This window comes from Lissotriton helveticus, chromosome 10, assembly GCF_964261635.1.
Source record: "Lissotriton helveticus chromosome 10, aLisHel1.1, whole genome shotgun sequence".
NCBI lineage: Eukaryota > Metazoa > Chordata > Amphibia > Caudata > Salamandridae > Lissotriton > Lissotriton helveticus.
Genome location: NC_136071.1, coordinates 839,546,370 through 839,569,439, shown reverse-complemented (window position 1 = coordinate 839,569,439; position 23,070 = coordinate 839,546,370). Strand labels below are relative to the sequence as shown.

Here is a 23,070-nt window from a genome sequence, read left to right as displayed (position 1 = left end):
GGCTCCAGCAAGCATTCCAAGTCATCAGGGCAAAAGTAGGAAAAATAAAGTAAACAAAAAATAGTAGGGAACTGCCCATGAACCCTAAACAGAAAAAGACTACAGAAGTCTCTGTGATTCACTCTCAGTCCATATAAAACGCTACTTATCTGACGCGTAGTGTGTTCTCTGCATGTGCAACTCGACCAAACACCGGTCAGCTGCAAGGTTCCTTGAGAAGACAACCCAGTCCGAGCTACTCAACAGCTCCAAGGGAATCCAAAAGTTCGGCTTACTCCAAATGCAGGAAGTAGAGCAGAAACAAAACAAAAGCACACTCTGCACGCTAGTCCGCCACTAGCTTCAGTTCCAGGAAATGCGGAAAATCAAGCGATGTAACGGGGGATCTGGATTCGAGTCATCCTTTCACCCGATAGTCATAACAAAACAGTGCGTCTCAGCGCGGCTCTCAGAGCGGGTCACAGCGCGTCTCAGCGCGGCTCTCAGAGCGGGTCACAGCGCGTCTCAGCGCGCCTCAGCGCGGCTCTCCTAGCGGGTCACAGCGCGTCTCAGCGCGGCTCTCAGAGCGGGTCACAGAAGAGCAGGGATTCTTTCGTAGTAGGATATAGCGCCCAACAATGTTCCACTTACAGAATAGTGGCTATACACAGGTGACAAGCACCGAGGGCTTCCACACGAACACAGATATAGAAGTTGTGAATGACAGAAAAGAAGGAAAGGGAAAACAGACTAGCCTCCAAGCATTCTGGGACCTGTAGTTTCCCCATAGGCACCTAATTCGTGACACCTTGCCTATTCTTGTGCACTCCAACTCCTCTTTGAACCACGATTACCACTAACAGTTGGTAGATCGTACTTTAAAAAAGAAGGATGCACTCAATTGCTGTTTTCTGTTAAGCTTGAAATACACCTTCACTCACCTCCAGACGTTTCCACCATTAAATTATTTCCCTCTTTTCAGACACTGAATTGATGGACCCAAAATGGGCGGAGCTCACTCCGCGATGATGCCCTGGGCATTCTGACGCCTTGCATCGTGGTATCAAGACACCGTCCCCGACCGGAGACCTCCTGTACCAACCTTACAGAGGCACTCCGAACTTGGAGCTTGCACCGGGGCGTCGTTTGACACACTGGTGGTGGCAGGAGAGCAGTGAAGCCTCGGTGCGCAGGACCTACAATTGAGCACAGTGCGGGGGAAGGGGCTGGGGTGCAGCACCCTCGGTGCACAGGTGCAGGCAAGCGATTTTCCTGTACCTAATAATGTAATCTCTGCCCTCATTCATATGTTTCATTTCAAGGACTTGCTGGACCACACTCTTTCTCACGCACCCCAGCGTCCTGTACAAAGGGGTGACAGGAGGGTAAACACTGAGGGCTGGGTACACTAGGCCGACGTTCTGTCTCCTCTCCCATGTTCTTTTGACTCTCCCTCCCCTTGTCCCTTCCACCCACTCCCTCTCCTTCCCATTCTCAGTATCATCCTTTCATTCGGACTACCTTTCTTTACCTCTTCCACATGGCACACATACTTATGTTTCATTTTTGTCTTGCAGGTTTTGAACGCTGCTTCCACAGGAGTCCAACCCAAGTATTTTATTTTATATTGTTGTTTGTTCTAATAAACTTACGTTTCCATTTATTTGTGTTTTAATAAAGGTTATTTTCTTTCCAATAAATAACTGAGTGTATAGGTCTTCTTTTTCTGACAACACTTGTATATAGTTTACTGTGAAAATCATCTGTTTATAGGAGATTATGAGGGCAAACATTTGTAATTTAGCGGTGCACCTACCAAACATAATCCAACTGACTATTACACAAATGAAGCCTGCATAATTCTACCCCTGCAAGGGTTCTATGAGTGTATCACTTTATAACACCATGAGTACTGCCCATGTGATTACAGAACCAATAGGGCACTGCCTAGGACCACCAAGGCTTCACGGACTGCCGAGGCCCACCCTGCGTATTTAAGTGAAGCCCTGGAGCATGGCGTTCCCCGGACTTCCGTTGGCCTCGAACCCCCAAACAACTAGTAAACAATGCCCGGGAAGGTGACGGTCCCATAGGCTGAGAAACGTCTCTGTGCCCTCCCGCGCCTAATTTACACGTGACATTAAGATCCCCAGGCCTACAGAGACCCCGCAATATAATAATAGGATTTGCCACGGAACATTACCCACCAGGGGCCTCATTTAAATAAACGGGTGAGACTACGCTTTTTTTTCTTCTTCTCTCCCATGTTTACCATCCGGATCAGCTCTATTAAAGCGATACAAGGTTTTCCTCCTCTCGCTTCAACTAGTCAAATAAGTATTTGCTATTACAGGGTGGAAGCCATGCACCCGCCCTCTAATAGCAAACACACATGTCCCGCGGATGCACACCCCGAGACATTGTATGAGGCTGCGCCTGGGAGGTCACGCTCCCTATGCCTATGATGCATTGGTTACTGCAGAACTACTGAATTAGTATAAACGCATACTAACACTACTTGCACATGTGTAGTACAGCGACCAGAGTGTAGTGAAGAGGCAGAGGAAGCGCAAAATCTAAAAATATAAATCCTACCAGAGATCGGATGACATATGTCAATGAGCGGACGACCCTGGGATGAGTAGAAACAGCTACACAAAGAAAATGGGTGTTCAGCACAAGGCAAGCAATTTTGAAATATTGGCGAGTGCTGCCTTCTGTTTACCATTTCCCGCTCGTCGACAAATCTATGTAGTGAAGAGGCATACAGCAGTGGATCCGATAAGAAGATTTATTGCAGGAAAACAAGACACCTTAAACAGCCACCAACAGGAGCACACAGCAAGGCAACCGTCTTCTCCAGCACCGTGTACAAACTCCCCAAGGTTCCCCTCATGACAGCCCTACATTCTAACATTACATACTTACATTCTAGTAGAATTAAATACTAACATTTTACTATGACTTACATTGGAATACTACACAGAGCACATGACTTTACAGCAATGGGCTCATGGTTTCATCCACGAGTCTTGAGAACAGTAGGGGTGAGTAGTTCCCTTCCCACTCCCTGTATTGTATAAACGCAAACTAACACTACTTCCACAGGTATGCTACAGCGCCCAGAGCACATCACTATACAGCAATGAGTTCACGGTTTTGACTCAGTTTAATCCCTGAGTCTTCAGACCAGTAGGGGTGACTACTTCGCTTCCCACTCCCATTATACTATAAACGCATACTAGTACTACTTACACAGTTTTACGACAGCGGCTAGTATCCTACAGCACTCAGAGCCCATCACTTTACAACAATCAGCTCGGTTTCATCCCCGACTCTTCACACGGTAGGCGTGAGTACTTCGCTTCCTGCTTCCGGTATAGTATAAACGCATGATAGAGGTCAGTAGTTTGCTTCCCACTCCCTCTATGGTATAAACGCCTACTAACACTACTTGCACACTGTGGGCATGGGAGTAGGGACGACCGTGACACCAGGTAGTGCAGGTAAAGAGGGTTTTATTTTTAGAGAACTTTTGTACACAAATGTCTTTCGCCTCCGCTGGGTCAATCGATCACGGGAGAACGCGCTTGGATCCGTTGTGGTGGTCTTCTCTCGTCTGTTGGTGGGCTTCGGGGAGTTGCCTCGCTGGACAAACGCCGGCTCCGTGACATGCAAGAGACCAACAAAGAGGGAGGCCGTTAGTTCAAGTCCTCTTGGAGTAAGTGCACCTAGAGGGACCGGGTAATGTGAGGGCAGACCCAGTGTACAGTGCTCTCTCTTTGTACAGTGCACGGTGAACGAGGGGGGAGGTTAGGAGGTGAGGTACAGGGGAGGAAAAGGGGATTGGAGATAAGGAAAGGAACCACAAGGGTGAATGACGAACAGGGATTTTTACACTATTTACACTCGAGCACTCCGGCTCCCCACCCAGGCTGCCCAACGCCGCCGTACCTGTGACAGCCACACTCCTCCCTCGGGAGTGTGGCACGGCGGTTCACGGGGTCGTTGGCCTCCTGGCTCTCCTTCCTTTTCCGCCTCTCCGTCTTCTCCGCGATGTTCCTTCGGGTGGTGTATATCGTCGTCTCCTCCGCTTCCTCCGCTCTGCTCCGTGGTCGCTTCCGCCTTCCGCTCCTCCGGGGTGATCACACACCCTGAGTACAACACTTCCCGGCTTTTGTCCAATCCGGCCTCGCTGACGTCCTCCGGGGGCGGTTCCTCCTCCTCGGTTATGGATGCCCAATTAAAGGGGCCGCTGTGTTCGTCTTCTTCTTCGTGGTCGATCGGACCGTCCTTCCACCGGTCAGTCTGGAAAGAAGGAGGCGGTGTAGGGTCAGCAGGGCAAGGACTCCACCATTCCAGAGGGGCCCGCCTTCCTACCTCTACCTCGTTACACACACATATGCTACAAAGACCAGACAACATCACTTTACAGCAATGAGCTCACGGTTTAGACTCTCGGTTTCCTACCCGAGTATAGCACCATATAATATCAGCACCATGTCACTCTGAGCAACACCGCACTTTCAGAACGGTAAGAGTGACTACTTCGCTTCGTACTCCCCCAACGAACATTACAGTGCTCCTACCCTCCTTTCCAATTTTTTTCCCCCTTTTTTCCCCTTACTCTCTTCAACGGAATCTCAAAATGGCAGCCAACTACTTCGCTTCCCGCTTCCGGTAAAGTATAAACGCACGATAGCGGTCAGTAGTTCGGTTCCCACTCCCTGTTTGGTATAAACGCCTACTAACACTACTTGCACACGTATACTACAGCACCCAGTGCCCATCCCTTTATGGCAAGCACCTCGGTTTCATCCCCAAGTCCTCACACTGGTAAGCGTGAGTACTTTGCTTCCCGCTTCCGGTATAGTATAAATGCACAATAACGGTCAGTAGTTCGCTTCCCACTCCCTGTATGGTATAAACGCCTACTAACACTACTTGCACATGTATGCTACAAAGACCAGACCACATCACTTCACATCAATGAGCTCACGGTTTAGGCTCTCGGTTTCATACCCGAGTGTAGCACCATATCATATCAGCACAATGTCACTCTGAGCAACACCGCACTTTCAGACCGGTAAGAGTCACTACTTCGCTTCTCACTCCCCCACAGAGGTTACAGTGCTCCTAACCTCCTCTTTCCACCCTTTTTTCCCTTACGCGCTTCAACTGAATCACAAAATGGCAGGCAACACTTCCTAGTTGCAACCACTTGCAGTGCTCGCAGCCAATCAGCAGCAAGCTCGTGCTAGTAACGCCTCAGCCAATCAGATGGCAGAATTCCCAAATATCGATATCTGTAAATTTTGATATTTCTCAAAAACTACTGAACGGATTTACACCAAATAAACAAAAGGTGTGCTTTCTAGACCAAGACCCTTCTCCCTGCCAAATCTGGGGTAATTCCGTGCACCCATTCGACCTATAGCCTTGTCTAAAGTTTCCTATCGAAATTAACATGGAGAAAACACGTTTCGGGACCCCCCTTTTTTCTCGGCCCCTCCTTGACGAATCACCCCCAAACTTTCAACTTAGGAACTAATATTAACAAAGTATTTGTTTTGAAAATTTCTTAAAGATTCATCAAACGACACCAAAGTAATAAGCAAAAAAAAATGTATCTTCCTATGGAAACTAGGTCCTAACAAAAACTACCTACTGGCGACCGCCAGTAGGTAATATATATATACACACACACACACACACTGGGGTTCTAAAGAAAAAAATACCCCAGAGGTGGGAACAGGATGGTCCTGGCTCGCTTTGATTCAATTTGAAAGGTAGCAAATGTAAAAATATAAATACTCACCAGTAGGGGAAGTAATTGTGGGACTACCCCAAGTAGAAATAGGGAAAATAAAAGAAGTACATAACTTTGAGCAAACATTATTATTCTTTTTGTCCCTCCAAGGTGATTATATAATGATTGCAATTTGTGAACACTAAATGAGAAGAACTAATCAGGCACTTTGTTTGATTATGAAAGGCCGGATAAGAACAGTTCTCCATTGCACTTTGGTGTGTGGTAAGGGGTCTTTTTGCAAGCATGAAAGAAATGCTTTCTAATGGTAATAGTATACCTCTGATGAGGATTGAATGGTGTTCCCTTTGACGAGGCGACTGTCCGATTGTAGTGGTAAATCTGGCACGCTTGTGGGCAACTCAAGGGTTAGTTAATAGGTTATGTACCTATAGGCACAGCAGTATGTTTGCGACTGAATGGTGGAAAGTATCACCCCAGTAAGAATTGGACTGATAAAGGATGATTGTAGGGAGGTTGACCTTGCACAATGAGATATGAATGATCAATGCTTTGGGAGAGTGATTTGGGGACACTGAGATACTGTCTGCAGTGGGACTTTTAACCATTGGGAATGTACAGTGGAATAATTGCTATTACTTTTTAATGCAGGTTTTCAATCGTCTTGCTGTGAAATTTTGTGGGAGATTGTATGTCTTTTGTCGTGAAGAAGGTGGTAACATATCACAAGAACCACTGAAACGCGTCAACATATTTTGCAAGCAGGACCCGCTATACATTGTAATATGGTAGATGACTAGTCCAGCGAAACACAACATATTACCTTTATAGTGGGCTACCAACACTGGAATAGTTTTATGTGTAATGTCTTGTATTTTCTCCCTTTTTCAAATTCATTTGAGTTTTTGTAAAATATTTCTGCTGTTATATACATTTTTGCACCATATTATGGGGAGGGAATCGACTCCTGTATAATTGACTGACTGAAATATTTGTAGAGCGCACGAATGCCGCGGCGTCTTGGCGCTAAGATACATGGAGAGGGGAGGGCAGGGGGACAGATCGGTTTAATTAAAGAGCCAGGTCTTTAGGTCCTTTCTAAAGTTATCCTTAGATTTTTGGGCACGGAGTGTTGGGGGTAACGAATTCCAGATTTTAGCCGCCTGGAAGGAAAAGGACTTTCCGCCCCAACGGGCTCTTTTTATTCTGGGTTGGCATACTAGGTCAAGGGTAGCAGACCTCAATGTACGCGAGGGTACATAGCGGACGAGGAGGTTGTTGAAGTCGTCAGGTCCCTTGCCATGTAGAGATCTGTGAACCAGACAGAGGGCTTTAAATTGGATGCGACGTCTGACCGGGAGCCAGTGCAGCTCCCGGATGGCATTAGACGTAGGGTGACGTCTGGGGAGGTTCAGTAATGCTCTGGCCGCCGCATTTTGGATTGCCTGGAGTTTGGACAACTGTTTTTCCCCTGCTCCTAGATAGAGGGAGTTGCAATAGTCTATCCGGGACATTACCAGGGCTCCCATCACCGTTTTCCTTAGTGTGGCCGGGATGTAGGGTAGGATTTTCCTGAGCAATTTGATGCTGTGGAAGCAGGTGGACGTCACCTGATTCACCTGGGCTTTACAAGAGAGTTCTTTGTCGAATAAAAAGCCAAGGTTTTTGACTTTGTCAACAGGGAGAGGGCAAGCTCCTGCTTCAGTGGGCCACCATAAGTCGTTCCAAATGGAGGGTTTATGGCCGAACTCAATAATTTCAGTCTTGTCTGTGTTTAATCGTAAAAAGTTGTTGCTCATCCATTTTTTTACCTGAGTGAGGCATTGCCTAAAACGTTCCGCCGTTCCATCAATGGAATGTGAAATAGACACAATAATTTGTGTGTCGTCGGCGTACGACACCAATTGAAGGCCATGGGATCTGATCAGAGCCGCAAGGGGGGTGACATAAAAATTGAAGAGCGTCGGCGACAGGGCCGAGCCTAATGGGACTCCACCCGGAAGAGAGAATTCAGCGGATTGAAGTCCGTTCCAGATCAGTTGGTTAGTGCGGGAGGTTAGGAAGGAGGTAATGAGGGCCAGAGCAAGGCCAGTGAAGCCTAGGGACGCAAGTCTTCTTAATAGGACCGAGTGATTTACGGTGTCGAAGGCCGCTGTGAGGTCTAATAAGATCAGGGCCGACCGGCCACCTTCGTCCATGGTTTTGCGGATTTTTTCGGTGGCCATGATAAGGGCTGATTCTGTAGAGTGAAGAGATCTAAAGCCATGTTGTGAAGGATCGAGTAGCTTCATTTCCTCTGCGTGTTGCATTAGTTCTTGGTTCATAGCTTTTTCAAGAATTTTTGCGGGTAGAGGCAGACAGGAGATGGGACGATAGTGTTTGGGCTCCGAAGGGTCAAGGGATTCTTTTTTGAGAATGGGTCTGATACAGGCCATTTTCCAATTTTTGGGAAATTCTCCATGAGAAATGACTTTGTTGAGCAGAGGGGTTAGGGTGTTTACGATGGTATCAGGAATCTGGTGTAACACTAAGGGGGACAAGGGTCGAATGGGGAGCCTGATTTCATCTGGGTAAGTAGATCTAAGACTTGCTGATTGTCAAGTGCAGAGAAACTCGAGAAAGGGGGATGGTCAGTAGATTCAGCTACATTGAAGGGTGTGGCGGATACCATGGTCCTGAGATCGTCATATACTGTCTGTACTTTCCTCTGAAAGAAGGTGGCCATACCATCTACGAAACACTGATCGGGGGTAAATACTGTGTCGCGAGGAGTTTTAGTGAGGTGGGACACAGTTTTGAAGAGTTCTCTAGAGGAATTTGCGGAGTTTAGTACTTTTTTCTGTAAAGTAGGCGGATTTAGCTTGAACTATAGTGAGTTTATACTCATGTAGGGTTTTAAGATATTCCAGTTTTTTCTCGTGGCTATAGTCAGTGCGCCAAGATCTCTCGGCCCGTCTGCACTTAGTCTTGATTGTTTTTACCTCAGCCGTATACCATTGAGCGGTAACGAGTCGTTTAGTAGGTTTTTTTAATTCGACTGGGGCCAGCTGATTAGTAGCCTCGGTGATCCAACTGGTGAAGTTGGAAGCCCAGTCATCGCTGTTACCACTTTCAAAATCGGTGGGATTTCTATCCAGTGTTTCAGCGAGAAGGTTGGGATCAAGTTTTTTCCAGGGACGGAATTGTTCAGGAGGTTGGTAGCTTCGACGTTGTGTTGAAGGATTTTTAATTTGTAGGTTAAAAAAGATGGCGTTATGATCCGTCCAAGGTACAGGATTAATGGATCCGATGTTAATGGAATAGCTGTTGGAAAAGATCCCATCGAGGGTATGCCCTGCTGAGTGGGTGGGTTTGTCGATCAGTTGTTTCATATCGAAGCTGAGGAGAATATCAAGAAGAGTGGCTGTATCAGAGTCGTTATTTAGCTCTAGGTGGCTTTGGAGCTGTGGAACCCCTTCTTTTTATTACTTTTTCAATATTGCATGTTTTTAATCAGTGAAAATAGAATTTCACCATATTAGATATGAACACCTTATAAAAACGAATTGTTGCATGCTACTTTATATGTACTTAAAGCTCTATGCAAATTTAAAGTGGTTGTGGTAACGATTTATGATTGCAAATCTTTGAGGTCTGAGAGAAGAGTGTTGTCTGGTGGTAGGAAAACCCATATATGCTTGATTGGTTTTCCCAAGGGGAGAATTACTTTTACTGCCTGCAAGAATAAGCCACAGTACTTGGAGGAAAAGGTCGGTGGCATAAAAAATCTCCAGACCACAAATTCCAGAAGAGAACAAATAATTCTGAAGGTGAGGTTGTGAAGAAGAATGGTACATAGATGAGGAAGGTAAAATAAATGTATTTGAGGAATAACTAGGTGTAACTGTGCTGTGGAGCGAGGAACTGCCAAACAAATTACAGTAGCTTTGCAGCACACCTTCAAATTGTGCTGATATCATTTTATAGGGAAGGGACAGAAAATAGTCAAGGCCACATAAACAACCTCCATGATGAAAAGGGCCAAAAACATTGAAAATAGCTAGTATCAACATCTTAAACAAGCATTGGCATAGCCAATAGGTCTCGCCTTTGGGACCTTATAAGTGTATAAGTTCCTAATAACAAGCAGATCATTGCCAGCAATAATGAAATCCTGTAACGTTGTGACATGCTGATACCAGGATTTTTATAATCGAGCGATTTGAATTTTTCATCAAAACGTGCAGCAACGTTATAACCAAGATCAACCAATGCATAGTTGCTAAGATTTCAGTTTGTGTGACAATTTTATATTTTCTCTGCCCTTGTGTGTGACATTTCAGTGCCTTATGTGTGACATTTCAGTGCCTTACGTGTGAGATTTTATCATGAGTGAATGAAGGGAGATTAATGCTGTGGCTCTTTTTACTACATACAAATCGTGACCCAATAAAAGTGACTGCTGACATGATGGCCTGGGGAAGGGCACCCACAGACCCAAAAGGACTGTTATGTGCCTCAGTTGCAGCCTACACCACACACACTGCTTCTCCTGTAGCTGATCCCTGTTCTGCCAACTCAATCCTGCATCTATTCCAGTAAGACAGAGTCATCCACTTTGACCCAAAACCAGCAATGCATTTGGAATGGGGACCAGTACCATCTATAAACGTAGTGAACTGATTAATTGTTCTCACGTTAAGCTAGTAAATGTAATATGTAATGAATTCAAGCTTTTTAAATAAAAAATGATTTACCTTATGATGAAGTTCGATTCATTAAGTACAGTTTCTACTTCTGCAGGAAGTCAGTGTGTTCCAAATCTACTTTGACATGCACTCTGTTCAAAAGCAGCCTACTATGTACATACAGAGCCGATGAACAAGTCGTATTGTTTTTTCTTGTTCATGCTTTGCTGGACTGTCACTAACTAGGGCTTTTGGCACTGGTTCCCAAGTGGCTTACACAGGAAGCATACACAGATAATGGTCTTGAAAAAGATTTTCAGCAATGCAAGGGCTGGGTTGCAGGATTTAAAAGGTGTAAGCAAGCTCTTGTGCAGGGTTGATTCTTTAACTCGCACCAGTCGTAGCTTTTCAAAGGAAGACCCGACATTGCTCATTTGAATACCCACCTTCTACAATAAGACTTGTAAATTGTGAGAGCCAATGAGATTCACACCTGGGGGCTTAGAATTGATATATTTCTGTTTACAAACATAAGACCATACCCAGAGAAACAAAGGCGCACAGATAAAGAGATCCAGTGGCACACGCAGAGCACACGAAGGTGCACACACACCCTACATAAACACACATGAACAGTCAGACATGGTAACCTAAATCCATGCGCACATATTGATCAACACAGAGGCATAGGCTGCCCTGGCCGAGCGCTCACAGTACATATACACAGCTATAGGCTCACACAAGTGTAGTCTTGCACACAATACATCCAGGTCGCAGAATGGGTGTAAGGTGACATTTTAAAGATGTGTAAAATCTTAGACAGTGGGCAGTCTAGGCAGAGACACGCATTGGCAGCCGGGGTGGCAGCAGCAATGCGGACGGCAGGGATGGGGCCAATGCGCCAGCACTGCGGCCAACGTATCAGCAGTGGAAGCTGGGGATGCTAGATACTTCCAGTTGTTCACCTCTGCATGCTTAGTCAAAGCAAAACTTCTCTTTAGCACAACTACACTTCTGCTGTTTGAACGCTAGGTGGCATGACACGAAGCAATCTGACTGGAAAAGAAGCGAAGATGATATTGCATCCTATTATAACATAAACCACGTTTTACATTTGTGTGTGCTTTAAGTGGTTCACACGCATTTTGGTGCAATTGTGAACTGTTGTTTTTTAAATATATGCAACCGTTGACTAAATTAATGGACGTTTAAGATGTTTCCAACCTCATACGCTGCGAGAGTAATGGCACAAATTTGACGTGAGATAGCGTGTGATTTTTTAAATATATGCAGCCGTTGACCAAATTAATGGACGTTTAGGAGGTTTCCAACCTCATACGCTGCGGCAGTGGTGGCACAATTTAGACGTGAGATAGCGTTTGAATGAGAGAGAATGTGTGAGCGAGAGTGTCTGTGTGTGTGAGCGAAAGTGTGCGTGTGTGTTAGTGAGTGTGAGAGAGAGCGCGAGCCAGAACAGCGCGTGGCAGAAGATAACAAGCGCAACCGCGCTAATTTGAAACAGATGGCCCATGCGTGCCACTGCTCGCTCCCGCAAGGTCGATACCAGCCACACGCACGAGTCTCAGAAAGTGCAGACTGAGTCCAAGAGGTCATTTCCTAGAGCAGCGCGCACTCTAGGCTCAACCTAAAAAGGAAGAGACGGAGAAACCTATACTAGCGTACTTGACAAGTTCTAATAAAAGATTTAGCAAGCCCTCAAGTGATTCCCCTTCTAACATTATTAGGCAAACTTCCTCCCCGCCCAAAAGCAGCCAAGCACAGTGTCACTCCTGAATGCGACACCAAAGAATGAGACATACTGCTGGCAGAAAGACGATCTAAGGACTGGCGCGGAAGATGCACCCGGACCCCAAATCGGCCGACAAAAGTGACTCATAAGGAAGCTTTGCTTCGTGTTGTTATAAGCAGCTTGGGAAGCACGAAAGCCCGTCAGAGCTGTGACTTTTTTATACTCAAGTACATTTCGAGCTATCTCTTGTCTCAGAGTTTAGTTTTACAAAGAAATCCTTTGCGGCTTAAACCAAAGGGATAACAGAAGGCACAGAAGAAAATGATCAGGGATAAAAACCTTGGATACAGTAAAACGGGAAGATCTTGATGGAGAAATGTATTAGTCAGATCAATAAACAACCCCAACTCCTTAGGCTATGCCTTTCTTACTCGTGAATGTCATAATCGACAAGGAAAACTGATATTAGGACCAGGGAAGAGGGTCTGAATCTGTGTTCCGATTCATCAGTCAGCTGCTGTCAAACCTTTAAGGCAAGAGACATTATTAGTTTGACTCCACTTTCTACAGTGATATTCTTACTAACTTTCCCCTTTAATATTATCTATCTGCAATCAACATGCTTGAGTGTGTGATGGTGCTTATGTGAATACATCAGGTAATCCACTAGGGGTCTTCTGTGGGTTTTTACTGTTTAGATCAACCTATAAAAACATCATTATTTAATCACATCTTGTTTTGAACAGTCTTAGTCAACATCACGTAATTGCTATACTTGTTTCATTCATTAATTTACATAGCAACTTTTGAATGTAGCTTTCGAGGTTCCAACTTCCTCCATATTGTTTTCTTTCACACCAGAGTTCTGTAATTATATTGTCTCAACGTTTTGCAAAGAAGTTTGTTATGTTGATCAATCTTGTTTTTTAGATTTACGGAACCTAATACTGGCAAACGTTCAATCTTTACAAATGTCAATGGATTATAATTATCTTGGCTCTTGTCTTTCTTACTGCATAGCTATGCGTAACTAACAATAAGAGTTAGTACCCTTATCTTGATCTTCAGTAAAAAATGAGAGCCTTTACTGTCTTTCTTCTGTTTTGCAGCCGATCCCGCTGTAGGCAAAAGGACCAGAAATAGGAGACTGGTCTGAACACTGGAAATAAAGAAGCAACCAGGTTCCTGAACAAAGTGGCACCACTAAATGCATTCAGGTAAGTGAGAGATGGTAAGGAGAAACTCGTGCTCTGAAGTTCTTGAGGCAAAGCATGTAAGCCGGTGTGTGATTTAAATACTGACTGCACCGCCGAGATTTGCCAAAATCTCACAAGACTTTATCAAATCCTGCCGTCGAAATACTTTTGCCAAAACAATAAAGGACACTCCACATCTACACTGTGGAGGGTTGGTAACCGGGCTATGCAAATAGATGTAGTGCAATAAACAAATCGCCAACAGTGTGTTTATCATTACTGCTAGTCCCTAACACTGGGCGGGGTGGCTGAGACTGCAGGGTGTGTGTGTATCGTTACTGCTAGCTCTGACACAGGGCTGGGCGCTAAAATATTGTTAGTTTAAGCACCTCTTAGGAAGAACAGCCACCCCCATGGTAGCATGACTAGTGCTGGGTGACAATCGTATCTGGGCAGCTCTGATTGGATGAGGTGGGTAGGCTGGCACTGAACCGCTCACATGGCATGGGAGCATGACAGTGTAAAACTGTTGTAAGAAAACTCAGCCAAGGGTAACATGTCTGCTCCGGTGTTTTGAGTAACATTGCAGAAATACCTCTGATACTGCTCACATTACAAATGGTCCCTCTCTGTCTACCCATTGGTCTAAAGATGAAAACCTGAAGAGAGGGCTTTTTGGATGCTTAGAGGGTAAAAGACAGATTGCCAAAAACGTGAAATTTGTTGAGAGCCCCTGTTGGAGATAATTGTATCAGGCAACTTGTGTAAATGAAAAATATCAGAAAGAAGGCTATTGAAATGTGAAAAGTGTGCCATTTTAACAAACTAATCTAAGGTAACCATTATAACTCGACAAACCTGTGAGGAAGTAAATCAGTTATAACGTCAGTTGAACTGGTTTTAAGTTCAGGGTTGAGGTTGTACTGGTAAGAATGAAAAATTCCCTAGCTTTTGTAACGGAAAGTTTCAATTCTATTAAGGACACAGAGGTGAGGATTAGGCTTTTCTTTCCTCGTTTATTTCACAACAGCAGCCATTTAAAAATAATCAGGAACAACACCGAAGACTTCATATCCCATGAGTCTTCAGAAAAGCAACATATTCCAGATCATAAAGGCTCTAGCCAATTAGGTGTCTCCTGGCTCCATAACGGACAACGAGTCCTGCAGCGTTCCTCTTTCTTCCTGCGACAAAGCCGACTGTGGAAGATCTTTACTCCTGTTTCGCCATCTCCGAACCTATGAATACAGAAAAGAGTCGTAACCTGCTGCGTGCAGGAAACCATCTCATACACCCTAAAAAAGAGCCTTAAAGCAGGAAAACACTTTACTTACATCATTACGTATTTCTGGACATGTCAGAATCAATTAGTGTTTTCTTCCCCACCCATTCTTTGTACTGTGTTTGAGATTCATCATGTGACTAGCACAGGCTGCTTTCTAGTCTTCTACTCCTTTGAACCACGCCCTCTGTCCAGGAATGAGGGCTTAAAAAAACAGCTCTCTAGTGCGTTTGTGCAGCATACCAACACCAACTCCAGCAACTAGCTGTGAAAAAGCGTTTGCTCTTGACTAGCCCAACTCTAGCTCAAGCCTTTATAATTTCCTTGTAATTAGGGAGGTGGACTCTAGTTTTATGTGGGTCTTGCCTGGCTGTGCTGTGTGCACAAGACCTCTACATGTGAGTAAAATGCATGCATTTAGCTCGACTAACAGAACGCTTGAGGTAAAGGTGGGTTAAATTGTTGTTTGTTAAGTGCATGTCTTAAATAAATTGATAGACTAACACCATCATCAATGTGTAAAGCGGAATATATTTTCATTAATGGACTAAAACACTGCACGCAGCTAGAGGCCGTAGTTTTAGATTCATTTGAACTATTCAATAAATTGCAATAACACCTTTGTGTTTGTCTTGAATAGTTAATAGGTATGCCTTCTTGGCTGTAATAAAACAGTAGATTTACCTTCCAAGATATTGTACGTGAATTAAACATAAAATGCCCCAATCACACTTTTCACATTTTGAGATCTCGAGCACTTTTATTTATGTTGCTCTTTATAGATGTTTTATACATATTTGCCAAATACATCTAATTTGAGCATTTGAACATTTAACAGTGGCTACACCCTTTTTGGGAGAGCTGATGATTATTCCATCATAGGATTATTTTTAAACATCAAACATTAACGTTATCATAACGAGTACCAAGACTAACCGATAATACATATTTTAGCTGTCCAGCTTACTCAGCATCTAACAGCCCCTCTACAATGTTTTCAATAACCATTTCTGATACACAAGTCTGGATGTGATTTATTTGTCCTGCAACTACACTATCCCAATAACGTAGAATCCATTGCACACCCCGGCCAAGTGTATGCGCTGTTTTCCACAGGGTGTTTGTACTATTCTGTCGTAGCTCGGGCATTCCATGGAATGTGGAACATCCTAGCAACGGCAGTTAAAGACTGGGATGAAGCGTCTGGTGGTGAGTTACCGCAGCAGCTCCGTCAAATAAACTTCTTTTACACTTACCCTCTTTGTGGTCGTCCTTCCATTGATGAAGATTACCACAGTGTCCTATGTGAACGTTTTATTATATGGATATGGATACCCTTTATGGCAATCTGTCATCTTCTTGGCTCCGACCGCATGTAGAATACTGCCTCAATCAGTGTGTGCCACACCTTTTCCGTGCATTCTGTGCTGTATGCCGATGGCTGTTATTTCTGCCCCAGGACATGTTTAGGTCTTTTTAGGGGTATTGTTTACTATAAAGGGATTGGGGCCCACTCATTGACTATCATGTTTTGGCATCATAGTCACTCTTCTTTGCTGCTTCCTAATTGGCATTACTTCCTTATTATTCTGTGGAGCATGGAGCAAGAACAGATTGATTCATCCTAATTAGTGTTCATCCGCTGCTCATGTTGTGATTGAGGTACTATTTATTCTTCCCCTCCCACCCCCCACCCCACCCCACCCCCCCGTCCGTTGTGCTTTTTCCTTCTGCCACTCACCCCATCTTTGTGTTGCTTCTTTCCCTCCCATCTCTACCCCAAAGTCTAGGATAGTCGTCTTAGAGCTCCTCGATTTTCAACTCTGGAATATCTTTGATTCGCATCTTCTCTCAACAAGGTGATTTTTACTACTATTCTCTATCATGATTGCATACTGAACATGTCTGCTACTCCTGTTTGGAAAAGGCTTTTTAACATGTGTGGCTCCACAACACGGCTGCCACCTGGCTCCATCTCCTTTATCCCAAACCGGTACAATATATATTGCTCACTAGCCCCTCCCAGTCAACAAAGCGAAAAGTACAACATTTAAAAAAATGTCCAGCAATCCCGCCAGCAAGGCCTCTCGGCTACAAACAGCAGCTATGGACCCCAGGTCAGGTGGGGAATGCGGACAGAGGCAGATATTTCTTCATCAAGAGTCCTTTAACTTCCATTTTGAAGCGGGCAGTGGAAGGGATCACCCTGACTTACGGGGAGAGAGTTCCAGATCCTCGGCGCCATGCCTGAGAAGGTTCGATTGTACGTTTGTTTTTTCTTGACTTTTTGTGGTTTGAGTAAAAGGGTGCTGGCACTTCTGGAGGCTCTTGTACCACATGGGAGCTCCAGTTTCTGGGTGAGGTACAGCGGGGTCTTGAAGTGGATGGCTTTGTGTGCCATGCATGCAATTTTCAGCTGTATCCTAGCTTCATATGGGAGCCACTTCAGGGATAGCAGGTCCGGAGAGATGTGGTTGTATTTTTTAGTTCCCGTTATGAGCATAGCAGCAGAATTGAGGGCCACCCTTATTTGTTAACAAAACAGTTCTCATAGAAGAGATCAGATGTTTGCATAGATGGTAGGTCAAGATAATTTGTAGCATATTGTATTAGAATTACACATATATAGTAGCACGAGGCTTTGAAGGACTATAGGGAAATTCAGTGGCAAGTCGGACAACTTTCTATACCACACAATGCCACTCCATTTTATACCACGCCACACAACACCTCTCCACACAATACCATTCTAAGCCACACAATGCCGCCCCATGCCACACAATACCTCATCACTCCACGATGCACAATGCCACTTCACACATCGTCACTCCATACCAGACAATGCAACTCCATTTCTCCACACGCCACACAATGCAACTCAACTCCATACAATTGACTTCACTCCACGCCTTTCTATACCACTCCAATCCATGCCACATAATGCCACTCCATGCCACCCAATATCACTCCACACCACACAATGTGCTCCACTCTAACAAAGCCAGTAGCTCTGACATAGTTGAGATCCATTGGCTTTTCAAATATCCACCAGCCATATTTTCTTACTAGGTTTAGTACTGACATTCCATTCCATAGAAGTAATTTTCTTGGCTAGCACAAAGGTCAGATCTAGAAAGCTACAAGTGTCTTTAGCATTTTTTGATCAATGTATTTGTCCATATATACACAACAAGCGATAGGATGACCAGACGTTCTTAATTTCCCCACATAGACCTATTTTTTCCTTAACTGTCCTGGAATCCCATTAGTTTTATATAAAATGAATACAGGTCCTCATTTTGGGGAGAGGGTACATTAAATTTAAAATAGAGTGCAGAGTTACATTGTTTTATAGTTGTTTAAAAGATTACCCTGCTGCGCTACAGTATCTGTCAAGCAGCACAGCAGGATGCAAAGAGGGGAATAAGAATCTGAGGAGAATCTTGGCTGACGTCCAAGCGCCTTCCTCTAATCTTCTTCGCAGCATGTGTGAAACAGGGAGGGTTTATTTCATTTAAATACTTGTTTACGCTATTTTTGTTTTTAATGTAAGAGATGTTGGCCCAACTTTAATGCTAGGTTATGTTTCAAAAAGAGTTCCTGTGGGTTATCTTTTTAGTTCTATATGGGAGTCAAGGCAAATGATTTTATTATGGATCCGTGTGTATCTCTCCACCACCTTTTCAGGTACATATTTACTCTTATCAAGGCCGAATTTTATAATTTGAGCTCCGGCATTTTAGTTCTGGTTTTCGCTGTATAAATTCAAAACTACAAGTACCAGAATGCAAAAAAACTGGAATGAATGAGCTACTCATGGGGGAACTTGAAATCTCTCTAATGTCTCCTTTTGGCTATGCAAGAATTTTTTTAATGGAGGAAAGGATGCAGTTCCCAAAAAAACTGATCTTGTTTGCCTTTCTGACATAATCTGTCTCCTAGGTGTGTGGGGTGTGCCAGTGTATTCCTTCTATGATGGTAAGCACAGTCATTATAGGTACGATGACCAGGTGCCTCTGACTTACTGGAACGGCCTTGTTTTTATACCATCTATCTCTACAAATTTCTGTAAATTTAACACAAATTTCTCTCAGCAGCACACACCACACATGCGTATAGATATGATTTTCATACCTGCCCCCGACTGCCAGAGAGTGTCTAATGTTCGTATTCTTCCCGGGGCATTTCGGACCACTCTCCCCTCTTCCTTCACTTAGGGGACCCCTCTGGCACGCTCCGCCCCATCTGGAGGCTGAACGCCTGGTTCCTCCAGAATAAAGATTTTTTTTAAATCAACAGGGAAACAACTCCTAAAATATTTCCACTCTAACTAAGATGACTCGATGTCCTCTCCGGGAACCCTTTGGGAGGCAAGTAAGGCCACTATTCGAGGCTTCGCCAAGGGCCAGCTCCGGCCACAGTGACAGTCCCAAGACAGCCGGCTGACCATTCGAGAGGCAACTCGCCTGGAAAGGGGTCCCCCGGGTGGGGGATGGGCAGGGGGGGGGAGACGACCCACGGGACAGGCAACTTGTGATCCTAAAGGAACGGATCAAGAAGACCCTCCATTGCCAGAGCGTACAGGTGGGGGGACAAAAACTGGAAGATACTACACAGGCTAGCTTCTAGGCCAGGGCGGTAAATTCCGCTCCGCTCACGGAATTTGCAGAATTTTGGCAATTCCTTGTCCCGCAGGGAACGCGGAATTGCCGAAAATTCTGCGATCTGTGGCGTTGCGTAATTTTGTCTTTGTTCGCGCTTTCAAAATGCATGTTCGCGCGCGCGGGAGTGACTTACCGGGATCCCTGCGTTCGTCAACAAGTTTTCCTATCCGCTTGAGTCTGGCCACGCGATCCTGCGAGAATTTGTGATCGCGAACACGTCAGTCGGACACGCCATCGGACATCCATGTCCGCGAACAGGAAACATGCATCGCGAGTGTTAGACGGCACCATTGGCGTGGGTCTCCCTTCCATATTTCGTTGTTGTCTCCTCTGTTTTTGCTGGTATTAGATGCTCTGGGCGCTGTGCCACTGCCATTCAGTGCCACAGCGCGAATGCTCCCTGTGTAAATGTAACTGTGAATTGGTATATCCCTGATTGGCTTATTTGGGTTACCTGTTAGTCCCTAGTAGTGTGGCCTATGTGTGCCCAGGGCTGGTAACCCAAATGCTGCTGATGGCCCTACAGCGCTGGTTTGCGCCACCCACAGAAGCAGCTTGTAAATGGTACCTCAGAACTGTCACTGCAGTGTCTGTATGCAGTCCGGAACTGCCATCTTGGCTGTGAAGTGACCACACTTCCCAGCCCCTGAACCTTTCCTTAGCATCATGTCAGTCACTCCTATGGTAGGTGCATTGTATGTGTAAGGCAGGACATGGCTTGATATGTGTAGCATGTCCTGGTAGTGAATTACCCTCCATTTTGTTTTTCACTGCTGCAAGGCTACCTGTTCTCCATAGGCTAGAATGGGCAGACTGGCTATTACATCTTATAGTCCTATCTGACTCAGGACACATGGTAGAAATTCGAGTTTAGTATGCCTGAACTCAGAATGATAAAATACATATTTTAGTGAAGTTGGTTTTAACATTCTGTGTTTGAAAATACCACTTTTAGAAAGTAGGTATTTTCTTGCCTAAGCCTTCCAGTGTGCTCTGCGGTTATGTGTATTGGCTGTCTGGGTTTAGAGGGGCAAGGCAGGATGTGTCAGACCTGGGTTGAATAGAGAGATCTGCATTGAGTACTGGGGAGGGGTAGCTCCTTGACCTGAATAGGGCTGTGCCTGGCAAGGTGAATGCTGGCTCCACCTCCTACTGTGCATCTGATGGCAGACCCCCCTCTTTCTGAAAGGAAGGATGCAGCCTGGTAAACAAAGTGCTCCAGGCCTGAGCAGAACTGGTTCTGGCTGGGTTCAGTGACTAGAGACTTTTGAGAACAAAGACTTTTGGGGTATAAATATCTGTGCCCAAATTTTTTTATTGCTCCTGGATGTCAAGAGGAACCTCTTACCGTGTTACTGAAGGAATCTGCAGGAGAGGACTGTCCTTGTGCTTGTGTGCTGTTTCGTGAATTGGCCTGCAGTAGTTCCCCCTGGACTTAGAAGAAGGGGGAAAAGGACTTTTGAGAGACTTTTATTTTGCTAAGCAATCATCCAAGGGCTTGACGAGAGCTAGCCTCCTGCTGGAGTCACAGGCACATCTGACTCCCCCACCAGCCTCCTGATTCCTCCCAGCGAGGATTTCTATCTGCAGGTGAGGCCCCTGTGAGTTCCAGGGCCTCTAGTTCTACTACAGAGAAGAGAGGGCTGAAATCGTCGCTAGCGCCCGTTTGCGAGCCGCCGCAGCTGAAGAGCGTAAGAAAAATCATCGCGCTGCTGCCGCCGAGCGCTCGCAAACCAAAGATCATTGGATTGCACGCTTGCGGGCCACGAACTGCAAGCTAACCCCCGAGATCATCACATCGTATGTTTGCGGGCTTGTCGAAGGCCCGCTAACCCCTGATCATCGCATCGAGATCATCGCATAACGACATCGCAGAGCGGGCGCCGTGCGTCCGCCATTTTCCTCGCATTGCACCGGGATCGTCGCTCCCTCGCGGGGTGCCATTTTCTTTCACCGCAACAAGATTGCACACGCAACAGGATCAGCGCATCATCCTCCCTTGCGGCAAGGATTCAACGCATCGCCGGCCTAGCGTGGGGAAAATCATCGCTACAGCTCGTTTGCGACATTTTGCTTGTTTTGCTACGAAATCCAGGTACTTTGTAAGTAAAAGGGTCGCAGAGACCCCTGCTTTGAACTGAACCCCTATTTGAACACTTTGAACTATTTTCTCAGCTTTTCAGGAGTACCCGCCTTTTTCAGTATTGTGGCTTTTTACGTTATTGGTCTTGTGTTAAGTCTATATATAAAGATACTTATTTTTTTATAACTACTTGTGTGGTGTCCCTTTGTAGTGTCCTTCATTGTGTTACTGTGTATGATCATAAATGCTTTACACACTGCCTCTGAGATAAGCCTAGCTGCTCGTGCTACGTTACCACAGGGTTGAGCAGGGGTTATCAAAGGGTGTAGCCCCCTTACTCTGAAGGGTCCCTACTTGGACTGTGGCCAGCCACTGCCAACTAGAAACCCCCATTTCTAACAGCGAGCGGGCGGGACAAGTTAAACAAGATGGCGCGACCGCATGGGCAAGTTTGCGAGAACTTTCCCCCTTGCATGCAAAAGCATCCCCGAACAGGAAAAATGCATCGCGAACAGGCGGAACTAGCAATTCCGCATGCTCGCGGAATTCTGTGTATCTCGCGGAGCTTTTTTACCATTTTTCGGAACTTTGCGTAACGCGACTATGCAAATTACCCCCACACCTACTTGCTTCCGACCCCTTAACTAACCATTTGTCCCAGAGGTTGGGGATCTCTCTGATGTCACCCATCGAACGCAAGTCGCAATAGCCCAAGCCTTTGCCGATTACTATTCTAAGTTATACTCAGCCCATAGGCCTGCAGCCTCGCTTCGAGACTTGTCAGACAAAGGAGATGTTCATCTCCCCCGCCTCACCAATGGCAAGGCGGCTGGCCTGAAGCTCCCCTTCACCCCAGAAGAAATCAGCGATGCCATCTCTCTGATGGCCTCTGGGAAAACGTCAGGGCCCGACAGGCTCTCCCAGGAATACTATGCCTCATATCAGGACATTCTGGTCCCCCACCTTCTCACGCTATTCCAAGAAGTCGCGGAAACAGTGACATTCTCCTCTGAAACGGACATCGCCACTATTGTAGTCATTCCTAAGACCCAGCCACCCTCACCCGCCTGCAAGGACTACCGTGCAATCTCACTGATCAACACTGAAATTAAGATACACGCCACAATCCTGGCCCAGCATCTAATGCCAATCCTGAACAAATTGGTTTACCCGGACCAATGCAGCTTCATGCCAGCACGCGGCACAAGACATTGCCTGCAGAATTTACACTTTGCCCTGGTGCACTGCCAGTCACTCACTCCCTACTTGGCACTCCTCCTGGTCTACTTCGAACAGGCTTTTGACATAGTGCACTGGTGGTATCTTGATGATGTGTTGGCCGCAATGGGACTGGGCCAGTCTTTTTGCCTTCTTGTCCAGGTCCTCTACTCCAAACCAAGAATGAGGGTACTCATAAACGGGGCGCTTTTGGAGGCATTCCTGGTCAGGAGGGGTACTCAACAGGGATGCCCCCTCGCCTCCTCCTGTTCGCCCTCATGATGGAGCCTTTAGCTTGCACCATTCAGGCCGATGCTCAGATCCCGGGTTGGAAGTGGGACTGTACCCACACTGACAAAATTGCTCTATATGCAGATGATGTGCTTCTTTTTCTTGCAGACCCGGCCCAGTCTGGCCCCAGATGCCTTTGGGTCCTCCACACCTTTGAACAGGCCTCCGCC

General features: G+C 45.6%; 1 long non-coding RNA gene across 1 annotated transcript in view; it reads left to right on the top strand.

Annotated features, from left to right (window-relative positions):
* The window catches only part of LOC144784570 (uncharacterized), a 1,093,066-nt gene that overhangs the window by 861,930 nt on the left and 208,066 nt on the right, over positions 1 to 23,070 (top strand). The window contains exon 3 of the long non-coding RNA XR_013601680.1: positions 13,276 to 13,383. This is a non-coding gene — a long non-coding RNA (uncharacterized LOC144784570). The remainder of the gene's footprint in view (positions 1 to 13,275; positions 13,384 to 23,070) is intronic.